The sequence below is a fragment of the Pteronotus mesoamericanus genome, unplaced genomic scaffold (genome assembly GCF_021234165.1).
Source record: "Pteronotus mesoamericanus isolate MK-2021 breed Mesoamerican mustached bat unplaced genomic scaffold, CSHL_Meso_final contig_169, whole genome shotgun sequence".
Classification (NCBI taxonomy): Eukaryota; Metazoa; Chordata; class Mammalia; order Chiroptera; family Mormoopidae; genus Pteronotus; species Pteronotus mesoamericanus.
In genome coordinates, this window is record NW_026555068.1 from 20,628,340 (window position 1) to 20,649,450 (window position 21,111).

The window sequence follows — 21,111 nt, forward strand, 5'->3', positions numbered from 1 at the left end:
CTAGTTATGTTTTAAAAAGTAAGAAGAAACAGGTAAAATTAATTTTAACAAAATAACTTATTTAATCCAATGTCAGAAATATCCTTCCAACATACATGAATATAAAAAAATTAACTTGGTCGTGTATGTTCTTTTTCCATGCTAAGTCTCCAAAGTCCAGGGTGCATGTTACACTTATGTGCTGTCTCCGATCTGACTAGCCACATGTTAAGTGCTCAGTTGCCACGGGAATCCACCATATTGGACAGCAAGTTCTAGACTTACAGCAGTGATAACAGCATTAGCTTTTATTGAATGCCCGCTATGTATCAGGCCTTACTTAGTCAAGCATCTTATGTGCATTATTTATATGAGCCCTACCCCCCTCTATGGACTGGTACTGTTATTATTCCCACTGTATGCAGAGGAGGGGTTAAAGCCCAAAGCCCTATGTAGTGTTTCACCAATATAAGAAGCGCACTCTAATATAAGCATTTCCCAATTATTTTAAATCAATGTATTTGTTAAAAAAGAGAAAGATTTAAACAATATAAATAAAATAATTAGCATTGCTGCATTTAGTACAATTGTTAAGACATCAATAGCTTATAAAAGGCATAGTAGTTGGGTAAGTAGAAAAGTCCAACTTTATTCTCCTCTAACCTTTTAAAATATGCCCAAAGTCCAACATGTCCTTTTCTGTGACATCAAATCTAGTGAAAAAACGCGTGCTTATTGGCAGGCTGGTTGACCAATGGGGACCCTTGGGGAACAAAGGAGACCTTGGATGAGTCACATGGCAGGGTTAAATTGATCCCAAATAGAAGCAGCTAGCAGGGTCATAACCTACTCATTCAAATGCAGATTTTGATAGAAGATCACTCTACCAATAAAACCATTCACCACATAATGGTGTGCCGGTCAGCAATGGTCCACACATACATTGGCGGTCCCACAAGATTATAACGCAGCTGAAAAATCCCAATGGCCTACTGATGCCACAGCCTTTGTGATGTCATAGCAACCCCCTAACATGTTTACAGTGATGCTGGTGTAAACAAACCTACTGCACTGCTAGTCCCATAAAAGTACAGCACATACATTTAGGTACAGTACCTAATACTTGATGATAAATGGCTATATGACTGGTTTATGTATTTTCTGTACTATACCTTTTGTTATTTTAAACGGTACTCTTTCTACTTTTACAAAAAGTTTGCTGTTGTTAAAAAAACAACACTCAACTGAGTAAATGTGAAAATCTAAGTGGCTTTATTAAGTGATTTATGGCTCAGCAGCCTCCCATCTAGCGACTAGAAGGGTGCTGTGGGGGGTTGTGCCATATGGGAAGAAAGGTAGGACGGGGGAGCTATTAAAAATGATTATTTGGGGGCAGGACACGTTTTCCTTGGGAAAAGAGAACAGGAAAGGGTTTTATCATGCAGCTTGCCTCTTCTTTCTTCGGGATGGAGAGGGCGCATGTGACCGATTACCTGACTGGTGCTTGACCAGAAAATTCCAGACTGGCTGAGTAAGATTCCTTTTCTGGGAGAGGCTGAAATGGCAGTTAGATCAGGTATTACATCTCGTTTGGTGTCATGGGCTTTTAGCAGGAGCAATGCCCTTTTGGGCCCGGGGTTTCCCTCTAACACTGTGAAGCAGTGTGTCGCTCTGTGACACAGGCGGTAGCCCCATGCGTGTCCTGTGTTTATCGCATCTCTTGATAGCGTCAGTTTTCTCTGGTGCTTGATTTAATCTTAGTTGTTTTGTACAATAGCTTGCTGTGCAGGTCCGCAGCCTTGGAGCAGATGGCCGAGGTGAGTCGCAGGCTAGGTTTGCCTATGGTGCTCCCACAACCAAGCCGCCTGAGCGCAGATTTCTCGGAAGACAGCCCCCTGGGATTGGAGTCAAACGCGAGGCAATGCATTGACGTGGGAAACAGACAGTTTGGAATTTAAAAATAATGATTGATTTAGTAGTCAAATAGTTCATCTTTATTAGTTCCCTTAATCTCCATATTTTCTCAGGGAAGGCCAATTTTTAAATGTATTTCCTTTTTTATTATAAACTACTATAAGGAGGAAAAAGTAAAGACAATTTAAAATGTACCATCTGAGGCTAGGCTTCCATTTTTTTTTGCCAGAATTACCATTTATCATTTTGAACAAATAATGTAAATATCCTATTTATCCTATTTTAAACTGACAGATATTAAAGACATATCAAAATGTGATCATTTAAAATAAATGAACAGAAAAATGAATTATTCTACAGGGAATTATTAAACTCTGTTGTATATATTTTAAAATAAATTTAATCTTTTAAAATTTTGATTAAATATTTCAAATTTAAGTTGTAGTTTTGGTATAGTAAACTATCTGCATAGTTTTAATATAAGGGTATTATGTTGAAGGATTTCACTATTTCATCATAGTATTTGAAATAGGAGTTGTATCTTTTTTTGAACATCATGCAAAATCCTCAGTATTTTCTACACTCAGTTTCAGTAGTCTTAACTTTAATTACAAGGAAAGAATCGGATTTGATCTGAGCAGCTAGTAACCAACCTCCATCATATTAATTATAAACTAGATCATGGTGGTTTTTATACTGGACTAAGTGCATAGAATCTCCCACCTCTCAGCAGAACTCACTGACTGCTCAGCATTTTCTTTGCAGGGAGTTGAAAGGACTCAGGGTTTCACTACAGAGAATAAAGGTTTTTATAAAAATACTTGAGTGTTTCCTTTGTCGGAAGCAACTAGCTTTCCTTCTTCGGGACGTAAAAGGCACAATGAAGCAAAGGAAGGTAGGAATTGATCTGAGACACGTAGCATCTTCCTTCAGCCATAGCCCAAGGAAATCTCACCTCCAATTGCTATGGTTTGAATAGTCTCATTGTGTGAAAAAAAAAGAAACTGTAAAAGGTTGTAACGGATTCTGTCTTAAGTTTTTATTCTTGCTGCATTCGTGTGCTGTAAACCGTTGGAAGCAAAGATGTTGTTTGCTTTGCCCACTATATTCGCCAAGTGCCTGGCATAGGCTAGGTTTAAAAGTACTTGCCACAGATATTTGCAGAGTGAACGAATGCCTGAATACAATCCCTAGATCTTAATTTATAATTCCAGAAACAATAGGAAAGGCCAAAGCTTGCGGGTCGTTGTGAACTGCTTCTCATCGGCCTTTGGAGGAGAGGCAGGGGGATTGGCATCTGTCTGCATCATGTCACTGAATGGTCCCCGGTATCTGCCCACAGATAAGAAGTGTCAACGGCTTAACCAAGAAGCTTTCAAAAATAGCACACTTAATGGAACTGGAAATGTGGGTACGCACTAGAAAGGAACCGCTTGCTTTCAGTCTTAAGAAGGGTAGGCTCACAACAGATATTCCTCCCTGAGAAGCCTAGTTTTTAAGACCCACATATAAACGAGCAAGAAAATATCAGATTTAAAGCCTTCCCTCTCCAGAAGGCGTCAATGGGACATCCTATTTTCCAATGAATCAGGTAAAGCATTTTGAAAACTTGAGGATTATGGCAGGGCACACTGTTTCTTTAAGATTCCAGTCCAGTGTGTTTTTTTGTTTGTTTGTTTTCAGGAGTGCTGGGCAGTTTTCCTCAAACTTTAAATGAATGTTTGCACGGCAAACCAAGTGGCTGTGGGTTTCCTGGTTTGTGCCCTCCCCCGCCCCGGTAGGGGTTGGGGGGTGTGGCGACTCAGGCTTGAGTTTTTCATCCTTCTGAGTCCACTCCGGCTGCTGTTAATGCTGAAAATAGCCCGAATGCACTCAGAACAGTAGCACCACCCGGCAAGCAGCTGGGATTCCTTCCCTCTCTTATTTGCTTTCTCTCTTGCCTTTTTTCCCCCTTCAGACACTTGGATTGGACTTAATCTGAAACCTCTGGAGTTCAAGACCTTTTAAAAAGGGCTAAATAAACAATCTCTACATGTAAAGGCCACTGACTCCTACTTCCTCTGTTCAGAGCCACCGTTGAACCCAGCTGCCCGGAGGTAAGAGTTTTCATTCTGGAACTATTTCATTGGTTTAGGATAGGTTTATGACTAATGTTTTTTAGATGGATTATTTATAGTGAAAATAAGCAGGGGCCGCGAACAATGTCCAGGTAAACACGGCGTTCCCCAATACGGCAGGAGCCTCTGTGCATTTGGGGGGCTGGAATTTCAAACCTCGCTGACTCACGTTGACCTGCAGAAGGGACCCGCCTGTGCCGGCTGCCGGCCCCAGAGCTCCCATCGCCCCGATCGCAGGGCAGCAAGCCTTGGAGACATCACACTTTTGTTGTCAGGCTGCTGACTTTTGTCTAACTTTCTAAGGGCATTTTTTTTTTTAAGGAAAAGATGCAACCACCTGAGTAAAGAAAACCTATCAGTCATTGTTCTTCAAGGACAGTGAGCAAGCTCCATTCTATTTTGTCCTTTGATCAACCACTGCTTGCTGGTTCCTAGTGTGGAATTACAGCATTTTGTTTGTTTTGCTTTTTGTGTGTTCCTGGCACAGTCCGAGGATGGCCTGGGTTGAAGAAGCGCTTACCTGGCTGAAAGTCTCTTGCTGGCAGGTCTCTCTGACGTGACAATGTAACGTTCCGGACGGTTTTCCATGCCTCCCACCCACCCCTTGTCATGCTTGCACTTAACATTTTGCCAAGTACTTTGATCTGTGGACTTTAACTTCAAACACAACATTTACTTTGATTGTGGGTATTTACAGCGGTCGGGGAAAAGTCTTTCTGTCGAATGTTTTTCAATCATTTTCTTTAAATAATCCATTGAGCTTTGGGTTTTCTCTCACTGATGTGTCTCAGGTTTTGCTTGTAGGGAGGCCCTAAGTGCAAGGATGGGACCGTGTTAGAGCCCGATTCCCTCCCTACGGGGACTTTAGGGCAAATTCTGCCTCCCCTCAGGCAGCAAAGGGCAGGGCAGAGTCTGACTCGTCAGCCCCTGGCATGACGGCTGCTTCAAAATTACCATGTGCCTTCAGGCCTAACTGTTGCTTTTTTTACCCAGACTCAGAAATCCTTGGTATTTACTGATACTCAGTTCCAAAAAAGTTTATTGATATCATAGTTCACATGCCAAAAGAAAAGCATGGATTTTAAACACCCACTGATTTCCTGGGTAACTTAAAAAAAAAAAAAAGAAATTTTTAAAAAGGAGAACTAGGAAATTAAAAAAAAAAAAAAATCCCTCTGAAGCCAAAAGTCTGTTATGTGAATGAAACTTATGCTGAATGAGGGATAAGGAATGAAAAACATGTATTTCCTAAAATAGTCATTGTAGCACTTTCTAGCCATTCAGTCGACTTTTAAATGTTCTCTTTAAAGAAAATTTGTGTGTATTATTTTACTTGTTTGTTACCCTGTATTCCTCACCCCAGCAAAGAGAGGCCAGTTTCAAAGTTCTCAACTGGACACTGAGTTTGACGTCCCTGGCAAACTGTCCCCATCGGTTCTGTGGAAGGCTAGGGCCGGGAGGAGCCTGATCCTGTCGGGACATATTCAAGTCCCGGTCAAGGACTGGCTCCGTAGAGCTGCCCATTTCCCTTGAAGAAAAGGAAAGATGCAAGTGGCCATCCGAGGAGGCTGCAGAGGGAGGAGCTAGGACGAGGCAAAGGGAGAGGTTCTAGGTGCAAGAGCATCTCTAGAATTGGGGCCAATAGCAGGAAAACTTACAGATGTTCAGTCCAAATTTTATCTCCAAAATCTGGACATTTCATTGCCACTCCCTCTCTACCTTCGAATCTGCATTGTAAGTAGTCAAACTTTTAAACCCTCCAGTTATCTGGGGCATGTACTTCCCTGTCCTTGGGGGTCCAGCCTACTCTCCCCCTTAGTATCAGGGAGCCCTGGTGTGGCGTCACTGGTGCGAACGTGCTGACACAGGTCTCGCAAGCTCAAGGGGCACTAGGGCCAAGTAAGTTGGGAAGAGGGCAGGCAGTCTCTGGCAAGCCATTGTTCCCTCTGTTGTTGTTGTGCTGTGTTGTTTCTTTGTGCCCCTTTACCCCTAAACCCTAAAACTCTGGATCGTTTGAATGTGAAACCCAGCCAAAGCCACGGAGTTTCACACAGGTTCCACATGAAAGAAGTATTCTATCCAGCCTTGCTCGAAACTTGGCCCATGTTTTGCCAAAAGTTTCATGAATGTCAGCGAGCCTGGATTTGAAACATAATCCAAAGCCAGGTGACTTCTAGCGACTTTGAGGCTTAACTGTAGAAGTATAGGATCTGTCAAACAAGGACGTCTGTTATTTTCATATCTTCGATGTAATTTCATGTGTACACATTTTTTTCCCCCAATAAACTCCCATTTGTTCTATGAGGTTTGAAAGCCAGGTTCAATCCTAATATGAATTTTTATAGCTGTGGTATTTAAGCATTGGCAACTACAAGTCTGCATTTTAAATTCCTGCACAGTCTGAACCACAGTGGTGTGAACACGTTGGTATAATTCAGCTGAAGGAAGTCCCAGGAGAGCCATGGAATGTCTTTCTTTGCTTAAATATACCTCTGTGCTTGTGAGGAACAAACAGTAACATTTTGTCCTGGTCTATCCACTCGACAGTATGCTTTTTGTTCGCTCTCCAAAGGTGGTGTCAAATATATTGGTGGAAAAAAATAATAAACTTCCCTATATATATATATATATATATATATATATATATATATATATATATATATTTTTTTTTTTTTTTTTTGCCTGCTCAAGTGATATACTCCTTGGGAACATTGTAAGCATTGAAAGGTTCAGTACTACTACTTGTAATGTATACTGAGAATAAAGGAGTACTCAGCAGAGTCGATTTCCTTCAGAAAAGCTTGGTGACTTAAAGCTGATATGTGTGCCAATAGACAGACCAGGCAGGGTTATTGCGGGGGGGCGGGGGGTGTTCAACAGGGGTAGTGGTGGGTAGAAAGGAAGGAGATTTGTAAACTTTGTTCAGCAAACCTGTCACATATAAAGCAAAAATAATCAAGCCCAGGATCCAAAAACATTCCTTTCTTTTGTTGATCATCTAAATTTGTGTTGGCTGAATATTGTGGGGGGTTTTGTGGTATTATTTTTCTTATTGAGGATACCAAAGATTACGTTCGAATCATAGAATTCCAGAAATGGCAAATACCCTCCAATGAAAATACGACCAACTGAGAGACCCATGCAGTTGTCACTGAAGCTGCTAGAGCCAGTCTCAGAAAGACCTCCATGGTGCCAACGCCCATCGGAGATGCTACGCGCAGGAATCTGCGATTTGACGTGTCATTGTATTAGTTGGAGGGTTTCCGAATACCTTCGAAGGATTTTCATAAACATGAACTTGGGACCTCACTAAAGATTTAGTCAGACTATATTTAGTGAGATTTATAGTTATTTATTATAAAGTTGTCATCAAATTTCATCTTGAAAATTTTGGTGTCATATTTTCGTTTTATAAAATAGCCTTTTTATTAAAGATACCGTTTGCATTTTAGCAGGTGATTTGCAAAATGACTGTGATTGATCCCATACTAAGGGAAGCTATTTGAAAAGCTGCCAGTGACAAAACCAGTGGGTCCTCCTGGTAGCAGCTGCATTTTAACACTGACTTCGCTTGTGCAGCGTTTGCAGTATAGAGCATTTGCGGATTTTCAGTCTGTAGCTGGTGATACCTCGACGTGGCATATAATCTTTCTTGCTTTTTCAGATTGACAGCCTACATATTGCCCTTGCATACTCCCCTGTCCCTCATTTGGAAACAGATTCAATTAAATATGATCAAATCTGTTTTTTATTGTTAATTGTGGTAAGAGATTCAGTCTTAGATGTGGTCCTCAAAAGTCTTAAATGAAGTCCCAAAAGGCAGAAACCTGTTGTTCCTTCCTTCAATAATTGTAAAGATATCCTGCACTATTTAAAATGTGATTGATCAAGGCCATCAAATGCATGAGGGGCTCTGCTGCCAAGCCCGCCGCCTGCTGTGCACTGAGAGCTGTGCCGCAGTGTGGTGAGCGGTCTGGTGGGACAGCCAGGTGGCAGCAGTTGCTGTCAGACCACAGAGCTGGGGATGGGAGTCAGGCATCTCCAGGGCTTGAAAATCCGCGATGCTACCCCAAAGGGAAAAGCTATTTTTGAATTGGGACTTTGGGTCAGACAAGAGGGCGTTCAAAGGGAAGAGGGTGCTTGTGACTATAGGCTCAGAAGAGAGACGGCTCTGTACTCAGGGAATATCCAGACACCGGGCAGGACAGGAAGTTAGGCCTGATGGGCGTGTCCCTGGAAAGAGGCATGTTGGGTTGGCACTCATCGATCGAGAAGAAAGTTCTCACCATTAGGTCCCCATGTTAGTGTTATTGCTGATCAATGTTCAAAATGACGGGAGAGAGGAAACCGTGGACAGCACCTGCTCAGCAGATGTCACTGGGAAGAAGGGGGGCAAAGGTGAGGTCAGCGGTGTGGAGCGGGAGGCATCAGGCCTGCCCTCCAGATGGACTTTGTCCTGGAAACTAAGGCTCTACCTGCAAAATAATTGCATCTGTAATTGTACTTAATATTCGGTATTATCAGAGACAATAAGTTGTATTTTTATTGTTTCATCCAATGCATAGCTATGTCATATTCGACAACGATGTTGATTTTCTTAATCATCTACTTTAACGGAGGGCAGCATTGCCATTACTATGGGGCTAGGCACGCAGGCTCACGCGCCCGGTGCACAGGCCAGGACACCAACACCCAGAGCAGTTGCTGCGCCATCCGCTTTGTATCCCGAGTAAAGAGTGCAGGGCAGATTGATTCTCATGTCAGGATCTCTCAAAGCGCGCCATGCCACCCAGTTATAAAACACAAATATATAGACAGCTTAGAAATAATAGCCAAAGAACGTGTAATAAGAAAACTATTGGTCCAAGTGATAAAGGAGATACTTCCTAATCATTGCAAGTTTTGATTTTCTATACTCCTCTTAGAGAAAAACATAAGCAAAAGGGAGGTGAGGATTACAGAGAAAGATGTGAATGGGCCCATGGTATTTATGAACCGAGAGCTATGAGTTGGCTGATTGAAACAAAAGATACAGAACAGCAAAAAGAATCAGGTTAGTAACTTGATGCAGTATAAATAAAGTATGTACTCTCTTATGAAAGCTCAGTTCAATTTTAAAAAGGATAGTATAGAAATATTAATCTCTCGTTCTAAAGATAAATTTCGGCCTGAAAAAAATTGGATTTAATTTAGTGAAAAAACACATGCACAACATTTGTTTTTAAAGAATTATATTTGGGTTACTTTCACTGTTGTTGCATATGCTGGTCCAAGCACAGCTTTGAAATGGTTTAATTCTAGTGGGGCCATTTCTCTTGACATGCTTTCAGCTCAGTGGTACTTCTCTCCTTCAATTTTGCAAACCTAAGAAATTCAGTTGGTTTCAAATTTAGCTCCAAGTAGTGTTCAGAGATTTTGTGTTTTTCAAACTGGCCATTTAAATACTTTAAAACTATGCAGCACTCAGTTTTTAGAACAAATTCTTAATGTTAAAGACATCCAACGATGTTGAAAAAGTTGTGAATGGGTATATTTTATGTGAATTTAATGAAGATACAACCAACTATAGTTAACAGATATAATTTTGATCTATAGATCAAGAATATTTTCTTTTCCACAGTATCATTTTCACTGTGCAAATATTCACTTAAAAAAAAAAAGTCATTATGATACAGAGACTAAAGACCATGGTTACAAATGGAAAACGATCCAAAAACAAATAGGGCTACCTAAATGGGCAGTTAGATTAGAACCACATCCTGTGGCAGCAGCAGAGCTAAGGGCCAGAAGGTATGGCCTGGCATCTGGGCGACCTTCATGTGCACATCTGCAAACAGACCAGCACCGAGAGCTTGTACGGGAGGGTTCAGCAGGAGAGTGTTGGAGATAAAGAAGGAAGTGCTGTGCTGATGCTTGCAAGGGGGTGAATGCCAGGGGCCTGGGGCTCCTTCGGAAGCAGGAGCGGACGTGGTCCCTGCCTGCGCAGGGCAGTAAACTGCGAACTTTGGGAAGCCGTCAACAGCTCTGTCACTGCTTAGCGGTTGAGTTTAAATAAGAAATCAAATTATTTAGCATAAAAATCATTTTATAATTTGAAACGTGCATTGCTTTACATTTTTATTTTATTTAGTTAAATATAAAATGGTAATGATCATTTTCTTATTAATTTATCTATACATTGTTTTTATAATTTGAAATATGTGATTTACATATGATATGTAAACAGTTGTTTATAAAATTATTTAAAATGAAAATTTATAGTTTACTAAGACCATTTCTGACCAAAGTAAATCATTAAAACTTGCTTTTTATATCAATTATGATTATTTTTATTCAAGGCAGAATAAAGCCAAAATTAGATACAAACAACTTTATAAACTTTATATTAGTGTCACAGAAGATAGTAGCTTATGATGAAAACTTCTTAAAAAGCCAGGTGAAAGAATAAAAAACTAAGTGAAATGGTAAATTCAGTTAGAGACAATTTTTGTACAAAGAACAAGGAAAGTTGTTTCTTAGTAAAAAAAATATAATAAGATGACTATTGGTCTTCAATACAAAATATATTTCCTTTTAGCTTGTGTTTGAGCAACTTTCAGAACCAGCAGCTCTCGTTCCAAAATTAATTGAGAGTCGGCTCTTAGGTTCCCTTTGTCTCACATGGCGAGAGACGCGTGCAGGAACCCCAGCTGCCGTAAAACGTGCACAAGCTTGTCTGGAAACAAAGTGATAATTTTTATGCTAAGGTGAGAAAACTTGATTGCAGTTAGGATTTTTGTCCTTCTTACCTTAGCTATTTTGGATATTGAAATTAAACAAAAAGCATAGAGCATTAAAAGTCACCTGTGTGCACCTCATAATTTTATATAAGTCACATACATCCTTTTTCTAATCAATATTCTGAATGACTAAATGAGAGCATATGTGTAAAAACACTTGGCAGAGACCACTTTGTATAGCTTGGTACATTTAACACTCGGCTGTGCTTATTAAGAGGAACACTCTACATGTAATAAAGCAGAAAGGAAGGAAATTAGGAGTTTCCCAGTAGAACCAAATGTTTTAAGTGACCACAGATAATAACTTTTACTGTCTTAAACAATTTCATATTTATTGAATGAAATATTGTCAAAAGAACCTTTTTATGTCGCCTCATTTATTGTTTCAGGACTCAGGGGCTTGACGTTTAAAACTTTATACTTTAAACTCAGACACTAGACGAACCTCAATGTAAAAAAACATTGATAAAATCCAAAACACCCTTCAGAAAAAAAATTCACAACCAAACATAGGAAGGAACTGCTTTAACCTTTTTTAAAAAGCATCAGTTAAAGACCTATGTCATAAGAGTGTACAGAAATATATGGACTGAGAAATAAGAAATTCAGATAATGGTTATCTCTGGCCGCAGTAAAGCTATTTCAGTCAGAGAGGTATATACAACAGGCTCTAACTGAGTTCAAAATGTCTTATATTTTAAGAGGAATGATGGGCACATGTATATTAGTTATATTATTCCTTGTAACTTTTAAACCTCTGAATAAAGACCTGCATCAAAAAGTCTTTTTCCTCTACCTCCCATGCCTTAAATTTAAGATGCATTCTATATACAGAATAAATATTTCAGCTGTTGCTACTGAGAGGCAGTATTAATTTTTTTTTTTTTTACTTAAGGCAGCCCAGATTTTCTGAAAATTTACAAAGAGGAAATAAGACAACTCTTATCATGTTTGGATTATATTTCTATATTTTTGCCTAGGGGCCAAAACTTCTAAACATGGTGGACTAGAAAAGAAAATGAAGTTAGTTCTTCTGCAGACAAGTGTCTATTGTAAACCTCCGCTGAAGATCACTTCTGTAGTGTGTATAATCCCACGAGGCTTTGTTACACACGATTCTTAGAACCTTCTAAATGTGGTATCATCTCTTTAAATTACTAAATAATCTGGCATCATGCTTTATGAGAACTGGTAATGGGGTTTGAATAAAGTGGTGAATAAGCTTCCTATAGCTTCCTGTTTTAAGATGCTCTGTGCAATAAATGTGTGAAGAGTGCGTTTGTACGGGCAAGTCCTCCCAGTGGCCCCGGGGCCATAGAGCAGTGACATAGGTCAGTTAATAGGACACTGTGCTAAGCCAGGGCTGCTTATGTTTAATACAGAGACTTCACACTTCCTGAGACTTACTTTATTCAAAAGATTTACATACACGCAACTGTTCCTTCATTTTTACACTTAACTTTTCTTTGATACCGGGGCGGGGGGCGGGGTATGGGAACCTAATGATTTTTCATAACCGTTTGGCAAGAATCAGTGCCTAACTTTGAGAATTTTTATTTTGATGTTTCCTATTTGTTTTATGCATAGAGTCATTCCAGTATGCTAAAATGGAAAAGCTGGAAAGCATCTCTGTCTTGTTATGAGTTTTGACAAGTGGTGGATAATATGGAAAGATTTTTTTTGTGTTTTTTTTTTTATGACAAGTCATTTTACTTAGTCTGAAAATTCAGCATAAGCCAAAAGTTCATCATTTTAAATAATAAAATTCAAAGAAAAGAGATTTTCTACATTTTCAGGTAAAGTCCATGAATGTATATAAAAACTTTTGAATGGGAAACAAACACATTGGGAGAAATTGTGAAGTTTCTAGTAACAGAGAATAACTGAATTTCTTCATGTCGTCATTACTAAAGATGAGAAACCAACCATTACATAATCAGCACAAAGTACTATTTGGAAACGAATGTGAGAAGACCTTCTGATTAGACCTGGTTGATTCTCTGACCTACATTTGAATCTCTCCTCCTTTGCCTTCTGGGACAGGAGGATTTTCCTGCAATCTCTGATTCCTCCTGAATTCCACTTACAGGTGTCTCTTTCTTTGCTTGTCTTCAAAGCTATTCTCTTGGGTCCTGTCACTCTTATCTAATCTCCTCAGAGTTCACCTGTTTCCTCCTTTCCAACAATCCCAGAATCTATGCCTCTATCCCTGATCTTTCTCAGGAGTTCCAGACTCACATTTCCAAGAAACTGGTAAACCTCTCATTTGAATGTGCGCCACATACCTCAAACTCGATAGGTCAAAAACTCATCGTCTTTCAGCTCCCAACCTGCTCTTCTTCCCCAGGGCCCTATCTCAATACCTGTCACCTGATTACTCAGGACTAGGATCTTGAGCATTCAGATTTTTCAACACACCTGCATAGTCACTCCTCATTGATTCCACCTGTGTGTGCATCCGCACTCTCCCCCACTGTGCTAGCTAAAAAGCTGTTGAAACACCCCTGATGAGGATTTCTCAGGAGTGTCCTGACTATCCTCTCTGCCTTCCAGCCTCACCCCTTGAGGCCAGATTATTTTATTAAAAGAAACACGCTTTGCATGTAGACTTCCCATCTCCCAAACACAGTATCATTTAGCAAATACATACACTTTGCTTTCTCTTCACACGACAGGGACCAAGAAAGACAACCATGCCGACCTAAGGAAGTCCATTCAGCACATGGTGTTGAAGCATAAATAGCCCTGTGTTTTCCCACATAAAAGGCAGGGCTGGCAACTTTTCCAGACTCGGTAGTAAGGAAGGGGTGTGGCTCACGGTGCCAGGCGTAGAGCAGAGATCCTATGTCAGTCCTGGTACTTATCTCAAAGAACCCTTTTCCCCAGATTCTCCTTCTGCCAGAGCAATGACTCTGTCCACAGATGGCCCTTTTCATTGCCACTGTGTGCTGATCAGACGGTTGTAGGCAAATGCTAACTGATGAACATTTTGTTATCCCGCTATAGTCAGAATAAAAAGTTTCAAACCACTAACTCCATGTGATGCACATGTGATACTGACAGGAGTCTTTAAGAAATCAATGACTGAAGCAATATAAAATTAGATCCTTATGACGATATTCATTCAGTGACTATGAAGTTGCTTAAGGCATGAAAAGTCATCTGTGAACACTTAAAATGGTATTTGGTTTTACTAGTCAAGTCCTAATTTCCTTCCTTTCTGATTTATATGTAAAATCACTTGTCTTAACTATAAGCACAGCCAAGTGTGAAGTGTACCAAGCTATAATGTTCAGTAAAAAATAGAAAAACAAGGGATGGAATCATACCCAAGGACAGCATAAAGACCCTGCTCACTGAATTATTGCTATAATTAAGCAGGTATAACTTTATCGGATTAGCCTGATATGAAGGATGAAATTCTAAATACCAATCCTCAGGACCTCTTAACATTTACAACATCGTTGGTCTGTACGCCATTTAGTCAGTACTCGTTTGCTGAGAATCTACACGGTGCCGTGTCCTGGCCTCTGGGGCAGGCGGGGACTAGTTCTTCCCCTTGACACGGAGTCTCCAGTGCAGCGGGAGACAGTTACTGAAAGGTAATTGCCCAAGTAGCCACATAATTAAAACTGTAACAAGAGCTATGACAGAAAGATGCAATAGGCGATGAGCAGAATCTACAATTCTGAGACCCAAAGGTCAGTGACAACAGGGCTTCTAGATCTGGGTCTTCGGGGAAGTATCAGGAAGATGAATTACGTGGGGGTGGGGGAGGGTTGTGCATGTGAAGACGCATTGCTCCATGCTGAGCACAAGGGCTGCCTTTGGTCAGGAGCTGAGAGTGAAGAGTGACGAGATGAGGCCGCGGTTCCTCCCAAAACCGATGTATCAGGCATCACCATGAACACCCACTTGCTTAACATAAGTGAATTCGTGTAGCGGCCCTTCTCTCTGGGGGACAAGATCTTTAGAACGACAGCCAGCTACTAGTGTATATAAACTCTCCATGGATTATAGAGATAGTATGGTATTTGCACCTGTTTAAATATGGAAGGAGGTTGATTTTCTGAACTGATCTATGAAAGATGAATGTGACTTTGAGAAAATTTTACTTGAGCTTTGAGTAAAGGTTTTCAAGATAAACAGCCAAGGAAACGTCTAACAGAGGGGTATTGAAACAAAATTTCTCAATGAATAAAGACCTTACTGATTGCAGGTATGAATTCAAGTATTCTGACATATGTTCAGGTGTTTGCTTTGAAGCATGTAAGGAGTTAGAAATGAAAGAAAATGTTTAAAGTTCTCCTCTTCACTTTGAACTACATTTCAAAGAAATATATAATTTTGTGGTAAAAGATATATTTCTTCCACTCACCAACACAAACGTGTGTGTTTATTTAAGTGTGTGTGTGCGCGCGCGCACGCGAATTAAACCTTGTGTTTGGGTCATTTTTATTATGTAACTGAGATAACAATCATTTAAAACAGAATGTTTTCTGTTTTAATAGTATAACAATAAATTATTCAGAGTAGAGTTGATAACTATTTTTTCTATTGCTCCTTATACTCATTCACATTTTCTTTTAAGGATGTCAGTGTTTTCAAACAAAAATATCTGCTGCAACTAAAAAGAGGGAAATGTAGTTTTTAACGCATTACACATTTTTATTTTTCTGGCCATGTTCATGAACTCATATTTGTAAAAAGCAACTAAGCAGTTTTATAGCATTTCTTTCCCAGGGATCAGTATTGATCTAGAAAACACGGTTGAAATCACAAAGTAGATGTCTGTAAAGAAAGGTTTTGTTAATTTTTCAGATTATTCCTTTCTCATATTTGGCTGAACCATGGACAATAACAAAAAGGAGTAAAAGAGAGTAATAAAAGGTCAGTCACTTCCAATTCAATGAATAATGATATGTAAACAAAGTACATATCATTGTTCCTGGTAAGAGTGGAACCCAAGCGCTGACAAATCTGGGCATGGATGGGAAGTGGAAATAATGTTTAATAAAATAGAAATCAAGAGGGCCATTGAAGACCCCTAACTGTGCTATCTTTGAGTATATGCCATTTCAATGAGCCAACTCACAGCAGAAAACAGAAATTTGCTACCCAGGAATATCAAAGGGCTATGGCATGGAGTATTTCATAGAAGTTGAAGATCTACCCTTAACTGATTGTTAAAGTTGACTCAAACTACTGACAATAAGCATAGGACTTTACAAAATGTGATAGACTTTGGAAAAAATAATATAATAGTAACATAAGATGATGAAAGCAATTAATAGAACTGTAACTATGAATATAGCCAGTGAAAGAGGACGGGGGCTGGGAACAAGGTGGAGATGGAGGAGGTGACCCCCAGTGGCTGGTCCTCCGGGCATGTCTAGAGCCCGGGACACTTCAGGATTGAGCGATCAGGGACAACAGGAAAAGCTGAGCAAGGCACCTGAGACGGCGCATCCAGGGAGACAGGCAGGCAAGCAAGAGGGCACAGGGTGCTGAGAGCCCAGGGACGGAGGGTCTCGGGAGGAGGCGGGGTCAAGTGGGATGACGGCCGGGCCTTGGCTAGTGAATTTCACACTTTGGGGATCACTGGGGACCCCGACGAGGGCAGCTGGGTGGAGTGGCATAATTCTTGAAAGTCTTCTGCATGACGTTTCATAGAAAACAAAAGTGTTTCTTTTTGTTCATGCTTGATACCTTTTCCACTGACTTAAACATACACATTTTGACCCCTCATGCTCAGTGGTCACATATTCCAACGCCCCTGGGCCACCTTAGTACATAAAGGCCACTGTCCAATGACAGATGTGTGTCCAGGTCTGTACACCTCGAAGAGTGACTTGGAGAGTTTCCTGCAGGTGATGCTGACGGTTGAATGTTTACATGGACCACGGTGATATCAAAAGACAAACACTCTGGACTTAGAGATTATTTCATCAACATGGGTATCAATAAGTGCATTTACTCCAAAAAATATGCAAGCAAAATTATGCTGCTTCACTGGCAATTTGCGAATTATTGTTTAGGGCCCGAGAGTTCATGCACCGCCTGTCTCCCTGATCGTGTACACAAGCGCACGCCTCGATGCCAGCAACACTGCGAAGAGCAGCCCCAACACAAGCTGAGCTATGTCACACATAAATGTCAATATTCCTGTCATCAACCTCTATGTTAGCAGCCTCCAGCAGGTTCCACTTATAACCCTCAGTCACACCAGTGGGCCAACCAATTTGTAAAAGCTACTGCTGGGGAAAAAAAAAAAAAAGACTCTGGTAAGAGTCAAATAAGACAATCACCATTATGGAGATCATTTTTAAACACATAAGCTCATTATGTACAATCCTGCTGTATAGCACTACCTGGAGGGGAAGCAGATGTTTTAAGGGCTTGAAATAGCTGAGCTGATTTATACCCGTGTCTCTGTGATAGGTTATACAACACAGAGCAATCCTAGACCAAATAGCTTTCTCTCTGCTCGCCTGTTTTGCCCTTTGTTTTGATTATGTTACCTTGAAGGATACAGTGGTTTACTTTCCTAGGACTTAGAATAGTAACTGTTGAAATCCAGTTACGATGCTGGTGCAAAGCAAGTGACACTAAAGATAAGTACTATTTTCATTTCTTGAAAGCATTGGTTTCTGCGGAAGTCTCTTGAATATCAAGTTAACAATAAAAAGAGGCATTCACCAAAATCTCTGAAAGTTAGAATGTACAACTAAATTCGATATGAGGGTTAGGTACATGTTCTTCTTACCCAGAAATCAAACTTTGAATACACAGCAAGGGTTTGTTTGCCCTGCTGTGCCTTCCTCACGTAGATGAGTATTTCCTGCCTCCTTTCTGAGGCTAATGATAAAATGACAACATAATCCATCAGATGTTTCTCTTTATAAAATACATTTCTTAAAGGGGCTTTGTATGATGTAGGTATCTTATGTTATCATAGAAGCCACTGAAGTCCAGAAAAGTGAACCAAACTTGACAATATTTTAAAGTCTTCTAGTACAAGAGCAGGCCCCCTGAACAGTGAGCTCCCTGCTTCTCCAGGCTGTTTAGTAGGGAAACCATCTCAAAAGTAAAGAAATAAAAACCCTCTTCAGGCTCCAGCTCTGGGTGTTACCTGTCTTACCTGCAAGCACAGGTAGGAGTTTTGCAGGCTGACCACGTAGTGAAAGTTAGTTCCGACCATACCCGACAATGAGCAGGACTTGAGATTTTGGTTGGTGTATGTATATATTTAATCCTGTGGTCTAATGTGATTTCTTTCTGGAGAATGAGCAACCTAGAACCAGGATCCTAGAATAAAAGGGTGAACTTTGTGAGATAGTCTTTTTCAGAAATTGCCTAGGTTTTTTAGAAAACATCATTAAAAATGCATGTAAACAGCAAAAGTATGCTGTACTATATGATCATGCTGTACGGATGGGAAATTTTTTGTTTGATTTGCAGTAATCTTTAAATCTTACAGAGAGACGTGTTCCAATGTGAATAATGAATTTTCATGGCAAACACAAAATAACAGTCATGAGCTGGACAGAGATCTTCTGTTGAGCATCTTCTATTTGATATTCTCGGAACATCCTCTCTCCAAAAAGCTGTATATTAAGAGTTCAGCTGATTTAACTTCTGTGCTGCCAATGACCGGTTTAAATAATTTGCACAGCATTAAAATTCCCAAATGTCTTCACTGGTTTGACATCAAACTGCTTTGATTTCGCGGTCACTTTACAACAATAACATTTGTGGAAAAATCTGGGGCTTTTAAATTTTTCCTTTGCATTTTAATCACCCTCAGATAAAACACTGATATTGACTCCAAGTCTGTTTTCCGACATTCAAAATTAAATTTTTTCTTGTAAGAAATGTGATTTCACATGAGGTCAGGATAAGTGAAATGGACAAATGAAAGATTTTGACATGTGAGATATGAGAAATAAGAGGCCATTTCCTTCTTTTTAAGTAGAAGGAAAGGTCTTAAAAGAAGGAATAGGATGATAGTTCTTCTTGGTCCCAAATGGTGTTGATGGTCCCAAATGGTGTTGAACAATGTTTGCTGAATGAAAAGGTCAACATGAGTCCTGTTGCCCTTGTGATTCAAGGTGATGGATGCTCCAGCCCTCGTTCGGTAGTCAGATCTGGGCTTCCAAGACTTGTTGCTACGTCCAGGCCCATTCTTCTATCTCCTTCTGCCAACATCTGCCAGGAAAAACATGGCTGGCACTTTTCAGGATCGGAGGCTTCTACCGGATTTCAAGTTGTGTGTTTTATAATGAAAAAACTGTCTTTCATGTCCGGCTCTGGTGCCTATTTTTTTCTTGTGACCTTCCCCTAAAGCAGCATAATTCTGATATAATCGAAGGACCGTGGAATCTGTATAGTCTTGTTCCGGGTGACAGTGAGTCTTCCCCCAGGGAAGACAAAGTTGGAGGCCATGGAACCAAATCTTTCCCATGAACTAGCTGTGATTGCTCCGGGAAGCAAGACTGTCAGTTGCAAGGGGGAAAGAGCATGACTGCTTGAAAGAGCAAGGGGGTGGTTGGGGCCTAACCAGCCAGGTCTGCCCCCACCCCACCCCGCTCTCGCCCCCCACTGACCTGCACCGGCTATTGAACTATCTTGTGTTAAGCCACTACAATCGGGTGTTTGTGGATTTCAGACATTGGCCAACCTTACACAGTGGAGAAACTGTAATGGCTCTGCAATGTAATGTGTCGACATACCTTAGTTTTGTGATTACATAGGAAGATATATCTCTCCAGGGTAAATTTTCAAAAAGACAGATAAAAAACTTGGGCCTGATGGTGACATCATTTTACAAGAAGAGAAAAAAACATCATGGAATTTAACTTTTTATCTCATTTGAAAGTATTTAAGTTACAGATGTGTCTTTTAGGCAGTGCTGATTAAATATTCTACCTTTTAAGGGGATAAGAGTTATTCTATCGAAAGTAAAGAAGGCACAAGACATTCCTTTTTTAGTTCCCCTGAATTCAATTGTTACCCTTTTACTTTACCTGAGAGGAGCATTTTTATGAATCATCTTTAAAAATAGACTTGAACTTGTCAAATTTCAAATTGGTACCCTAATTAAAATTTGCCAGATTAAGTTTTTATAGCACATATTTTTACCTGAACTTCTCAGTGAGTTAAAATATATTAAACAGAGAAATTTTATTACAAAGTACATCGTATTGAATTCTTACGCAATTTATAATTCTCCTGATAATGTATGTGTGCGTGTGTGTGTGTGTGTGTTATCACAATCTTTTAAAGAGATTTCCAGACAATTCTTCAGCATCGTTAAATGACTTAGAGCAATGAAAAACATTACTGGTGGTGTTAAAATGGCTGTGGTTTTCTGCACACACCCCAAAACCTTTTCTTTTTTTTTTTTTGTATTTGCGGGCCAGTGTCCTACAAAAGCGTAATGGATACAGAATAATAATTCATTCGTTAGGTCGAATCAGGATCAAATATTTATTATGCACCACTAGCTGCACTAAGTGCACGTTCTAGGATGGAAACTGCGTGGCTAATGTGCGGCACAACCCGCAGGCACCCGGCTGTGCTAACTGCTCTGCGACAGGTGGTCCCCTGTGAACACCTTTCATCTCGGCTGCTGCTCCATACATGTGGCTGGGCTTCCCCTCGCGTCCCACATGTGGCCCATGAATGCCATTTTAAAGATTAAATAAGAAGAAACATAGACACGCAATATTTTCTTGTGTGATAGCATCTATTAATTACCTCAAAAATGATACAAATTCCTCAAGATACACGTTTCCTCCTGACTAAATGGGTCAGAACTCATTAGCAGTTGGGAAAGACACACACAAAATGGGCCAGTCGCTGGGTTTAATTAAGATATCACCTCTTTCAATCTTTTTTTAAAGGCAATTTTCCACTCATTGTATGGGTTGGCCAAAAAGTTCATTTAGTTTCTGCCATACGATGGCTCTAGTAGCGCTTAGTTGTCTTCAACTTCATCTGAAACAATTTTGTTAAATTGTATTGTGACAGCTGTCATATCAGCGTGCATTTAAAAAAAAAAACTTATCAAAACTGGTGAATTTTTGTGCAGCCATCTTTATATTGAAGATGGAAGAAAATACACTGCACTTTTAGCATATCATGCTTTATTCGTTCAAGAAAGGTAAAAATGCAACAGAAACACACAGAAAAGACTTGTGTGGTGTATGGAGAAGGTGCTGTGACTGATCAAACGTGCCAAGGTGGTTTGCAAAGTCTCTTAGTACGGCTGACATCTTGGCCAAACAATTCTCTGCTGTGGGGCTGTCTCACGCATGGGA

General features: G+C 40.1%; 1 protein-coding gene across 2 annotated transcripts in view; it reads left to right on the top strand.

Annotated features, from left to right (window-relative positions):
• The first annotated feature begins 3,740 nt into the window (after positions 1-3,740).
• Positions 3,741-21,111, top strand: part of SORBS2 (sorbin and SH3 domain containing 2) — a 155,068-nt gene continuing 137,697 nt past the window's right edge. For both annotated transcript variants that reach the window (XM_054566152.1, XM_054566148.1), the window contains exon 1: positions 3,741-3,989. The gene's annotated coding sequence lies outside the window, so the exon portion shown is untranslated. The remainder of the gene's footprint in view (positions 3,990-21,111) is intronic.